This window comes from Heterocephalus glaber, unplaced genomic scaffold, assembly GCF_053883595.1.
Source record: "Heterocephalus glaber isolate CG9 unplaced genomic scaffold, H.glaber_assembly_v1.0 deba00001666, whole genome shotgun sequence".
NCBI classification, from domain to species: domain Eukaryota; kingdom Metazoa; phylum Chordata; class Mammalia; order Rodentia; family Bathyergidae; genus Heterocephalus; species Heterocephalus glaber.
The window spans coordinates 8,232,608-8,244,486 of record NW_028258406.1 but is presented as its reverse complement, the minus strand read 5'-3'; the positions used below and the strand labels follow the sequence as shown (position 1 = coordinate 8,244,486).

Here is an 11,879-nt window from a genome sequence, read left to right as displayed (position 1 = left end):
CACATAACACACATTATGTGGGCAGAGAAATACATGAGTTTGGAGATCCAAAGAGAGATATAGAATAGCAATTTAAGTTTTAAATAATCAGTATTTAGTTTTCTTTAAAACTAATAATATAAATCTAATTACTAAGGGTGAGAAAATAGTTAAAGAAATAATATCTAGATTATAGTCTTGTACCTTAAAATAGTACCAAAGAGGAAGAACTCTGAGTAAGGCATTAAAAGTAATCAGAAAAAAGAAATTAAATAGTGCATTATCTGAAAAACCAAAAAGGCAGACAATATTTCAACAGTAGACAATAAATCTAGGAATTTAGTAACAAAAACAGGAGAATGTTCCTTTATTTAACCATTATATTTAAAAATACAAATTTAAAATCTACTGCATGCTAGGAACTCTTTAAGCACCGGAGACTTAGAGGTGAAGGAAAAGGGCAAACACTCCTGCAATTATGAGTATTAAATTTTAGAGAAAAAAGATATATAAGAAATAGGGAATATATAAAATATGTAAAATACACAGGATATTAGTATTAAATTCTAAGAAATCAAAAAAGGGAAGAAGTAAAATATATTTGGGAAGTATTTATCAGATTTGAATAATTTCTAGCTCTACAGTGAGAATTTTGAGTATTTGAAAAAGATAAATGAGATAAACATTAAACAAAAGATAGATACAAGAGATGGGCAATGAATATATCTTATTGATGTCAAATATTCAAGGCAGGAGGTATTCAAGGAATACTGAGGTTGAAAACAGAAGGTGTACATTGGAATGTGAATGTGAAATGTCCAAAAGTAAGTTTACATAAAAAACTCAAAAGAAAGAGAATATTCGATTCTTTTCAAAGAAATTGTCCTGGACATTATTTAGAAGTGTGCACTTTTGCCAATCTTTGCACTGAACTTTGCATTTTTCCTAAGCCGTTCACATTCATCTTGAATATTGAAATGACACAAAGTTCAGTGCATTATCAGTTGTTGTCGGTTCCTATAATGAGGCCCAACTAAAGCTTTCTCTAAGCTAAAATCACTGCGCGCTTAAAAAATTAAATCATTCCTGACAATGTGTCCTCCATTAGAGGAAGCTATGCCTAGGTTTATCCTTCTCCCTCTTGACTTAATTCTTTCCCACAATGAGACACAAATGATCTTGTTGTCCTGATGGTATCACTGAGGTCAGTGAAATGCCTAATCTCAATGGAAAATTAATATTATACTTGATACATTCTAGTCAGTGTACTATGTATGTATAATGTCTGAATTTTCATAACAATTCTATTAAATCTGTACATTTATTAACATAACAGGGAGAAAAATGAACCAAGGAAGTGTTGGGCCACCGGTCTGTTCATTTTTCCCTTATACTATGAACACGTATCTATTTCCAGTGATCTAGAATTTTTCTGCTCCTCTCAATAGGAAGATGAATATATTTCTACCCCCATGAACTTTGGATTGGGCCACATGATTTTTTTTTTAACCAGCAGTACATGGAGATGCTGCAGAAGTGTGGCAATGTCAGAAAAAGCTGTAGGCAGTATTCCTTCACTTGTCTTGATCTTCTTGAATTCCTTCACTCAGCTAAAGGAAAAGCAATTGAGGAGTGGACTTCAACACCACATAGGTGCTCAACTCCAGGGCAGTGGAACCCAGATGAACAGAGCAGAGGCACAATCATATCCAACCTACACAACCATGATTTGTGTTTACAAGCCATTGAAACTTGGGGAACATTTATTGAAGCAGACAAAATTGATGAATACAGCACTGTGTATTCTAGTAAATAGAAGAATTTGGATTTCACCTCTGGCAGTCTTAGTCCAGAGCTACTGCTTGTAAATACAATATTCTTTTTGTCTCTGATTTCAGTAAAATCCAACTTGGAAGTCATGAATTTATTTTCCAAATATTTTTGCTCAGCACGCAAATGTATATTGACAAATTACAGTGCAGTCAAAACTGTGCAACTCCTTCAAAATGTAGAAGTGAATAAACTATTATCTCTGTACTCAGAGTCAAACATGAACCAGAACATTGCATTATCCCTTATGAGTATGTTAACTCCTAAATCTAGAACTGTACTAATAAGTGGAAAGTACTATCCCACCTTTCTTGGAGTTAATTCTATGGGGAAAAAGACTTAATGCTGATTAGAAAATAGTTTATTTCATGATTATTTTCCCCTTCAAAAAATATGACAGATATTCTTAAAGATAAAGCACAATGTTTTATCCATTATTTATTACTTTAATACAAGTATAAAGTTGTATACATTTTATTTCATTAATATGTTCATTTTATTTAATGGGTAAGAAATGTGAGGTTTAATAATGTCAAGTAATGTAAATCCAATATAATCATTGGCATAGTCTAGATTCTGATTTGAGTTAAATTCCACAAAGACTGTATTTACTCACTCTTGTACGTTCCTCCTTTGTCCTAAGGTAGCAAGCAGAGGGAGCTACGTAATTAAACACATAGAGATGTCTCAAAGACTGCAAGAAACTCACTAAGAATATCCAAAGGAACTTACTTAAAATGAAAATTCTGCTATTTTTGCCTCTTTCATCAAAAAGTAGAGTATGTGTACTTTTCTTTTGTCTAAGGAAAGCAGCAAAAATTAGAAAGTATAATAAACTAATATCTGATAATGTAGCCCAGATTTTCATAGCTGGCATGTTTTAGGAAAACTGTAAGCTCTTGGAATATTGCTGAGGATTTTGTGTACTCTTTGATAAATACTAAAGAGTTATTAATACCATGACACCCTCCTTATAAAGATATGAATTTTCAGAGTACACTGAATACTTCGTACCAAATATAACATGCGTGTGTTCATAAAAATACTTATAAGGATATATGTAAGCATATCTTAATGCTAAATCAAGGATTACATAAGGAAATTTTCCTCAAAATCAAATACCAATAATTCTGATTGATGCTATGAATCATATAATAGTAACAAACTGGGGTCAATTATTCCAAGTCAGAATTACATGCTTTTGGTTTTCTTTTTAATTTTATTCTTAATTTTAGGCTTTAACAAAAGTGTATAATGGACACCAAACTATCCTACAAAGCACAAAATCTGAACAATTATAAGAAGCTCAAATACTAGCTGTTTTTTTTATCCAAAAGAGTGACTTTTAGTATATATCATTTATAGCGTCCTTAAAAGTTAAGGAAAATTAATACAATTTGTTTAGCATTTTTAAATAACCAACAATTTTTTCTGGATAGTTCATGGACATATTTTACTTTCATACTCATTTTACCTAGAGGATGAAGTTCTTCCCTTGTTATGTAAGCAATTTAATAACACTGTAGGTTACATACTGTAGGCTACATATACTGAATGTTTTAAGAAAATATGTCTTAAACTTTCCTATGTTATGAATTAATTTACACGTAGTTGACACTGTTTTCAAATTGCAAATGAAAACATTAGTTAAAAAAGAACAAAAAGTATTTGGCTGATAAGAATTGGGAGGGCTGGGGATTTAGCTCAGTGGTTTTGCCACCTGCTGCACAAGCACAAGGACCCGAGTTCAATCCCCGGTACCAAAAAAAGTAAATAAATAAAAAGGATAGGGATAATTCTACACTTAAAACAAATCTTTTACATTAGAACTTCATGTAAATAGTTCTATTTTCTTTGAAACCTTTGATACTCTTATTCTATACTGTGGAAGACTTGGTGATATTGGTTTAAAAAATCAGTAATATAAACATTCTTTGTAAATTTTCTTCTTTTTTTTTACTTTTCTTAAGAAAAAAGTCACCCTTTAAAATCCCCTCCTTGGTTTTTTACCCTTTCCAGAAGAACCTGGATCTGATTATATCTCATATACATTAACTGACTCAATTTGGTTGAATTTTAGTTAAGTACAAATCCACACAGCAGCTGAAGCAACATGAGTTTCTTTGAATTATTCCTAAATCAATCATTATTTTTGTGCTTCTAAATCAGCCTTGGGAGGGACTCTAACACTGAGTTGAAGCCCCAACCATTCAATTACTTTTAAAGGTAATCTAAGATATTAATTTTTAATAGTAAAAGCAAAGTAGAAAAGTGATGCAGTTATCTGTCCATATTTCCCTAATTTTTCTCTACAATCAAAATTTTACTCACCATATATCTAAACCTATGGTGTAGTAAAACAGCTTATAATTTCTAAATTAATTTACATCTCTATGTATATATTTTTATGTAAGTTTAATTAAATGAAGCTTTTGTGTTTGTTCTATGAAGCCTCACAGTATAGAGTATGCAATACCGTGGCCCTTACCTTTTATAACTTTTATAAGAATATAATTGTTTTTTTGTAAAGATATTCACTTTTCTTAATTTCCTCAAAGTTTAGGGTTTTTAGAGGTAAATACATTTGTAGTTTCTAATCTTTTTTGTATATTTCAATCTATTTATTTATCCTACATCTGAATATAGTGGAGCATGAAGCATTTAATTAGATATATTCATCAAAAGTAAAAAATTAGTATCTACTGCATATAAAATGAACTTCAATTGCTGAAAATAAAGTAGTAAGTAAGAGCAATAAATGTGCCCACATAGAGTGAAATTTCAATCTGGACAGGAAAAAATATGCCATAAACAAACATAAAATTCTGAAAAGTGTATTAAAAGAAAATTTCTTTATATATTTCTATATTCTAAATTCATCTTCTTTTAGCTGTTTATTTGACAATTTGGCAGTGTTATTTTCTATAAAGAGTTAGGAAAAAATTCATTTGTACTTATGAATATTCAATATTTTTTCATCATTGATAGTTTAGAAAGATACATTTCAGCTCCACATCTTATTATAGAAACTAAAATGGCTTCTTTGAAGTCTTGTATGACATGGAAAAATAACAATCTATATTAAATGTTTCCAAGTATTTTGTGTAACTGGACAAACAGCATGTTTTTTAGACCATATGGTCTCTGATACAGCTACTAAATTCTACCTTCCTTGTGGTAAAAGTGTGGCCATAGACAATACTTGAAGTAACAAATGTAGTTACATCTCCCAATAAAAATTTTATTTATAAAAATTGGCAATGGGATAAATTTTTCCCTAAGGTCATATTTTGCTAACCATTAATATATATTAATTACTCCTCTATGATAACCTATTTTAGGCAACATCACATACCTTGCATACTCAGCGCAAGCACTAAGCTATTTAACAAGATTTTTTCCCCTTCTAACCATTCTGCTTAGTTTCCATGCTCTCATTTGTTTTTTGCTAGAGTGGCTTGAAAAGGGAACTAGACTTGATCTGAATTTAAATCCCAATATCATAATTTAATCTGGAGCTTAGGCACTTTTACTTTAAACTGTGATCCTTTTTATATCTACAGGGGTGAAAATAAATTATGTAACATCTAATATCTTTGAAAGATAATTCAGATAAGCAGTAACAAGTGGTAAACATGGTATATAATAGGCATTTTATTAACACAAATCATTGGTTTTGTAGAATTATTCACTTCCCAAGCTTCCTGAGGGAATAATGGCCATAATTTATTATTCACAAGACTACAGAGAGATTTTATGGTATCAGAAGATATTAGAAAAAAAAACTTTCTAACAATGGAGTATAAATTGATACCAGTAATGTTTTCCCAAATAGTGATTTGAAAACTGAAGAAAGGTTGGTTAATAAAATAGCAATTAAGCTATGCAGTTTAAATACATAATGTATATTCAAAAGAAGTATAATATTAGTGCATTTTCTCATAAATTTTTATTCTTTTGGATTATTGTCTGCTAAATCCCTGTTAAAAGCATGTTTGCACAAAAAGAAAACACCAAAGGTCACATTACTGAAATATCATTTCACAATATTCAGTGGTTGCATGAAATTAAAATCACTGGTATGCATAAATTGCAAACAAGAAGAAGGAAATGGATATGTATTTGAAGGTTTTAAATATTTTAGTGAACAGTTTGGATGATTTTATTTTCATGTAGCTGTGAGGAAGATGTAAATTTCCATCATCATTTTAATATTACTTTACTTCATTAATATTCATACCAATAGAGAAACAAACGCAGTCATTGAAATATCATTGACAATTATTTCATATGCTAGAAAAAGAGATTCTGTGAAAGCAGTTGTGCACATGGTATTGTTCCTTTTCCTTGTGAAGAACATGGCATAGAACCTTGATGATGTCTGTTAGGAAAGTGAACCTGCCAACAGCAGATCAATAGAAGGGATCGTTATCTGTGCTGAGGTATTCACTAATGGCTATTCTAGGTCCCAGGGCAGCACAAGAAGAGAAAACTGCATCTTAATAAGAGTTATAGGTCAGTAGTGACAGTGAAATGCAAAGCATAATATAGAGAGTTTCAAAGTCATTTTTATCACAGATTCTGATCACTAAAATTTTACAGCATTGATGGGTTCATAGAGTATAGGAAATCTTATTTAATGCATAATATGTCACCACATAACAAGATAAAAGTGATTATATTAATTCAGTTTTTAAAAAAATTTGATTTGACAATAGGATCTCTACAATGTACAACTTGGGGGGACTTTTTTGCACTGCAGTGCACACAAATGCTATTCTGTATAAAATCCCATAGACCTTTGTAGATTCTCTCCATACATCCAATAAAGACCTCAGAGATGTTGCATATAGAAGTCTTGTTTTCACTGCAAGATTAAGAAAGCCTAAGTTAAATGTTGCTAAATGGTAATAAAATTAATTTCATACTGACCAAGAGCAGAGCTGATAGGACACCTTTTAGATCAGGGAAGAGAAAGATACCTTTAATCCTGTTATTGTGTTCTCTCTAACAAATGCTGTTCATCATATATTCCAAGCTAGTTGTTCAAGTTTGAAGAATTTTCCAGCAAGCATATGGGAAAAACCGTTGCAAAAGATTCTGCTTTTTAAATTTTTTAAAATTACTTTTTGGAACAGAAATTCACTATGTAGTAGGGTGGCCTGGAAGTCACCACTCTCCTGACTCAGCCACCTGAGAGCTAGGGTTACAGGCTTGTGCAACGAGGCCCAGATACCAACTTACTTTTTTAAAAAATATTTGTTGGTGTTGTCCACACCACCTCTCTTTAAAGATCAATGGAAAAAATGTAATTACAAGTTCAGAGAAATGTACAAGAGAAACTTGGAATGATTATCCAGAATGTGCCTGTGTAAATATCAGGAGTTGTACCACTATGAAGAAAAGAGTAAACAGACATGACAAACAATTTTCATTCTTCCCTATAGCTCTGATATTTCATGTACTGATGTCCATTGAAATACAATTGTGATAGTCATACTTAATTTTTATTTTAACTGTATGAAGAAATACCTAGAGAGTTGATTCTAGCATAGAGTTGCTATATTCATTAGTGTATATATAATCCATTGATCTTCATAGCTGAATGTGATTTTTAGAGGTGGGACTCAGCTGGAGTTTTTTTCACTAGGGGCAACTTTTGGGAGTATATCTCTCACTTTCCCCTGCTTGCTTTCCAGTCACCATGAACTGAGCAGCTTTGCCCCACCATGGCCTTCAACCATAATGTTTCTGTTTTGGAGTTAGACAACCATGGACTGCAGCCATGAAATTATGGGCCAAATATAACTCTCCTCTTTAAAGTATTAGGTATCAAGTATTTTGTCCCAGTAAAGGTAAATTTAACTAATGCAATAATCAAACATTATATAAAAAAAATGTAATGTCATATAGGTGAGACTGGAATACTCCTAAAGTATCTGATTCAATGATTAGAAATATATTTCAGTGAAAAAATTTCAAAGCCCAAAACTTTAGAAAATTTATAGACAAAACACATATTTCCTTTACTCTTTTCAATATTCTCTATGGGTTAAAAAATCTACGGTATTACTATTATTAAGAAAATTGTAATTACCCATCAGATTTTTTGTATTATTAAATACCTAATATGACACTTTTTATGGTTTCTATCTAGAAGTCCTCTAAGAGCCTTATGCACTCATATGCAGGGCTTTAGGCTTATGGGGCTTATACCAGATTTTCTCAGAGAAGGTGAGGTCTGGTTAGAAGAGCCAGGTTATTTGGTGGATGGCCCCAGCTCTTCTCCTGACTCTCACTCTACTTCTCATCTGCCATGTTATGAGCAGATGTCCTTTGCCATACAATGCCCCACTGCCATGCCATACTACCTTGAAGCCAATTGACTAAGGATTGAAATGGGAGCCAAAATAAAACTGTTGTTTGTTAAATTCTAGGTGGTCCAAAATTTTGTAACTAAGTAAATATATGAAGAAAATAATAGCTATTTAAATCAATTTGGCAATAGAGATTTCAGATGAGCATGTGAATTAATGTATATTCAATGTATTTTGTGTATGAGGAGTAAAAATTGCAAGTTATTCAGAAGAAGGTAAAAGAAAAAATAGCCATGTAACGGCTTCTGTTTAGACATCCCCCTAAAGCCTCATGCTGTTTCACAGGAGGCTGAATCTGGAATATGATAGTTGGATTAAGGGGGTATGATCATTAAACCACTACACGTGAGTGACTGGTTTGGCACTGCCCTGATCCTGGTAGTCTGGATGGGATAAGAGGCCCAGAAAGATGCTGTTAAGGTCCCTTACGGCTTTTGCCACTTTTTGCACACCATAGTGTTTCTCCAATGCAATGCCTCTCTGCCATGTGCCATCCTGTCTTGGAGCCAGATGATTATGGACTGAAACCTCTACAAACTGTAAGCCAAATAAACCTTTCCCTCTTTAACTTTGGGTGCTAGGTATTTTGTCTCAGCAACAAGAGAAAAATAACAAACACAAGCTATGTTTATTCAAGTTAACTGGGGAAAATGCCACGAGATCAGTCAGGTTTGTGCCAGCAGAAGCAAAAAAGTAACATGAACAGGAAAAGAAGTAGTGTGAGGATGGGGAGAAAAGAAATGAAGATAAGTTATGCTTTTGAATTTGAAAACATTGTAAAAACCACTGATGGCACCTCTCATTTTGTCTTTCAAGATATGATTGACAAAATGAGTGACAGGGTGCACAGTCATCTCAAGTGTATCTACTGCTCATGATCTTACCCATAATTAACTCTGTTATAATTACATGCATGATATGCAGCCCATATATATGTACCATTAATGAATTTTGAGTGGGGAAAGGTCATTGTAGGTGCCCTGGCCTGGAGCTTTACGAATTTTCTGGGTCCTTGTTAGTCATAGTTCTACCTCTCTTACTATAATGGAGGGAGAGTTGGCCATAGACTATTGCCCAAGTTCAGGTGAATGGAGGGTGAATGGTCCCATAGCTTCAGTTGTGGTATACACATTAAATTGAGTAAGTTATGGAAACAAAATTGGATGCAAGAGGTATGTTCTCCCTCAAAGAATATCTAAAATACAGCTAGCATATAGTATCTAATAAAAATATAACAGATCATTTTATTTTACTCACTATTTAATAAGTAGTGTATTATTTTTATTGATTCTGTAAAAAATTATCAGACTCAACTAAGAACATAATATAAATTTATTTTTACACTTCTCTAGACTAGAAGCCTGTCACAAATCTCAGTGGACTAAAATTAAAGTTTGATAGGGTTACATTCTTTTTGTAGAGGACAGTGGGGGTGAATTTTTTGTTTTGTTCTATTTATCTATTTATTTATTTATTTATTTGCCTTCTTAGCCTTTGTATTGTTTGCTCATGGATCATTCCATTTTCAAAGCAGAGTACACAAGTTAAATATTTCTCATCATTTCACACTGATCTGTTCTTTTGACTCTTTAACACTTTGAAAGGTAGTGCTTTTACATCTGGCACGTAAGAATTTCAAGATAACCAACTTTTTTTAAGGTTAGCTATTTTATCTCAAAACACTTTTATTTGTCCATTTTAGATTACATATTCATGGATTACAAGGATTAAAACATGGATAACATTAGGGGTCATTATTTCATTTATTTCAGATACCAATGTTATATGAAATATTTCTTCACTTTTAGTTTTAACTTTTTAAATGCACTTTGGTCCTAATGTACTGCTAAAATGATAAATGATTAAATAGATAAGTGACAGCCCTAGTTATATTACCAAAGCCAGTGGTTGATGGAAAACTCCATTACTCTGTCCTGATCCAAACAATTTCATCAGTTACTATGCTTTAATCCACTAATTTTGTAGACAGGACACTGGGAAATTTGTCACAGGCAAGAAAAAGTCCTAGTGTTACCAGATTTGGGAGAGCAGTATTCTGCTTCTAGAGGTAGTTTCCAAATTTGTTCATCTTGCAGAGAAGTTGAATGAAACAAGCAAAAAACATTGGCAAAGTCTTATGTTTATTTGAGATAGGAAAAGTTAAAAGTGAAGAGTAAGAGAAAAACTGGCTCTAGAGCAAGCTTAGGGCAAGTTAAAGAGAAAAAAAACCAAAATAAAATAAACATAAAATAAAATTACACCCAGGGACACAGGGCAGACTAATATGAGGAGGCATGTTAGTAAGCTTTCAATGGCATCCTGTCTTCACATTCATCACACACATTTCAGGAACCCACGAGAAGTCCATATATGGGGCTCAGAGAGATGGTTCTGTGTAGATTCTGAAATCCTACCATGCCTTGCATCCTAACAAGTCTAAGGCATCCCCTAACTTCCTGTCTCATTATTACATCCTCAAACTTTATAAAACTTAAACTACTATACATATTAGAATATTAATATTTCAAAATAAAAATCCAGAAGAAATATTTCAATATACTTGGCCTTGCTAACACGGGGGGGGGGGGGAGCAAATTGCCAAAAATTTACTTAAGAGAAATAATGAAGAATATTCAGCAAAAAAATAAACACTAGAAAAGAAAAAAGACAAAGAGGGATATAAAGAGGAATAAGGAAAGATGGGGAAAGACACACACACACACACACACTCAAAGAGAGACAGAGAGAAAGAGAGAGGGAGAGGGAGAGAGAGAAAGAGAAATTTGGGCATGGAATTTATTTTAAGGAATTATCTCCTATAACTGCAGAGTCTCCTAAGTCTGAAATCTGCAGGACAGACAACAGGCTATAGATTCCAACAGAAGTTGGTATTGTAATCTTGAGTCCAAAAACAATATGGAGGCAGTGTTCCTTGTTTTCTCAAGGGACCTTAGTCTTTTAAGTTGAATAGTTAATTAGATGAGGTCTCTATTCACATAATGAAGGGTAGTCTGCTTTATTTGAAATTTTATTTAAATTCTTATCATATCTAAAAACTCTACAGAGCCCCTAGATAAAGGAGTTATTAATTTAAAATATTACCTGATACCACAGCCTAACAAAGTTGATAAATAAGAAATAACTCGCACAATAATAAATATTGGAAAAAAGAAAAAGAGAAGAAGAGAAGAGAAAAGAAGAAAAGAGAAGAGAAGTGAGCACGCTGATGACTAAGACAACTAAGACAAGATGAATGGAAGCACCAGAAATAGACCTGCCAAGCCCTTCTGGGTATAAAGAATATTTAGAATAAAAAACACACCTGAACAACAGATGTACAGGTGTCCAGGCCCCTTACAGAGACCTGGACAGATACCATCAGTAAGTGTACCATCAGCAAGTGTACAACCAGAAGCCCACCCAGACACCAGCTGCTCAGGCCCACAGGCCCCATCATCCAAAGGCCCAAGCAGAAAAGAGCAGTGCAAATGTGCAGGTCCAAGAAAGAGGCCTGTGAAACAGAAGCACAGTGCTGGCATTCAGAAGGCCAACATTGTGAGCCCAGGAATTGGTGCAGAGGTGAACAATAGAAGGAAGGCCTCTCCGAGGATTGTTGAGAATTGAAGCCCAATGGAAGAGCACAGAGTCATCTCAAAAAAGGCACCACAGATTGCAGCAGTTGGTGAGTTTGGG

At 33.1% G+C, this 11,879-nt stretch overlaps 1 long non-coding RNA gene across 1 annotated transcript in view; it reads left to right on the top strand.

The window, feature by feature from the left end:
* Positions 1–8,582: 8,582 nt before the first annotated feature.
* LOC147822248 (uncharacterized) overlaps positions 8,583–11,879 on the top strand; it is a 40,004-nt gene continuing 36,707 nt past the window's right edge. Inside the window, exon 1 of the long non-coding RNA XR_015445923.1 lies at positions 8,583–8,725. This is a non-coding gene — a long non-coding RNA (uncharacterized LOC147822248). The remainder of the gene's footprint in view (positions 8,726–11,879) is intronic.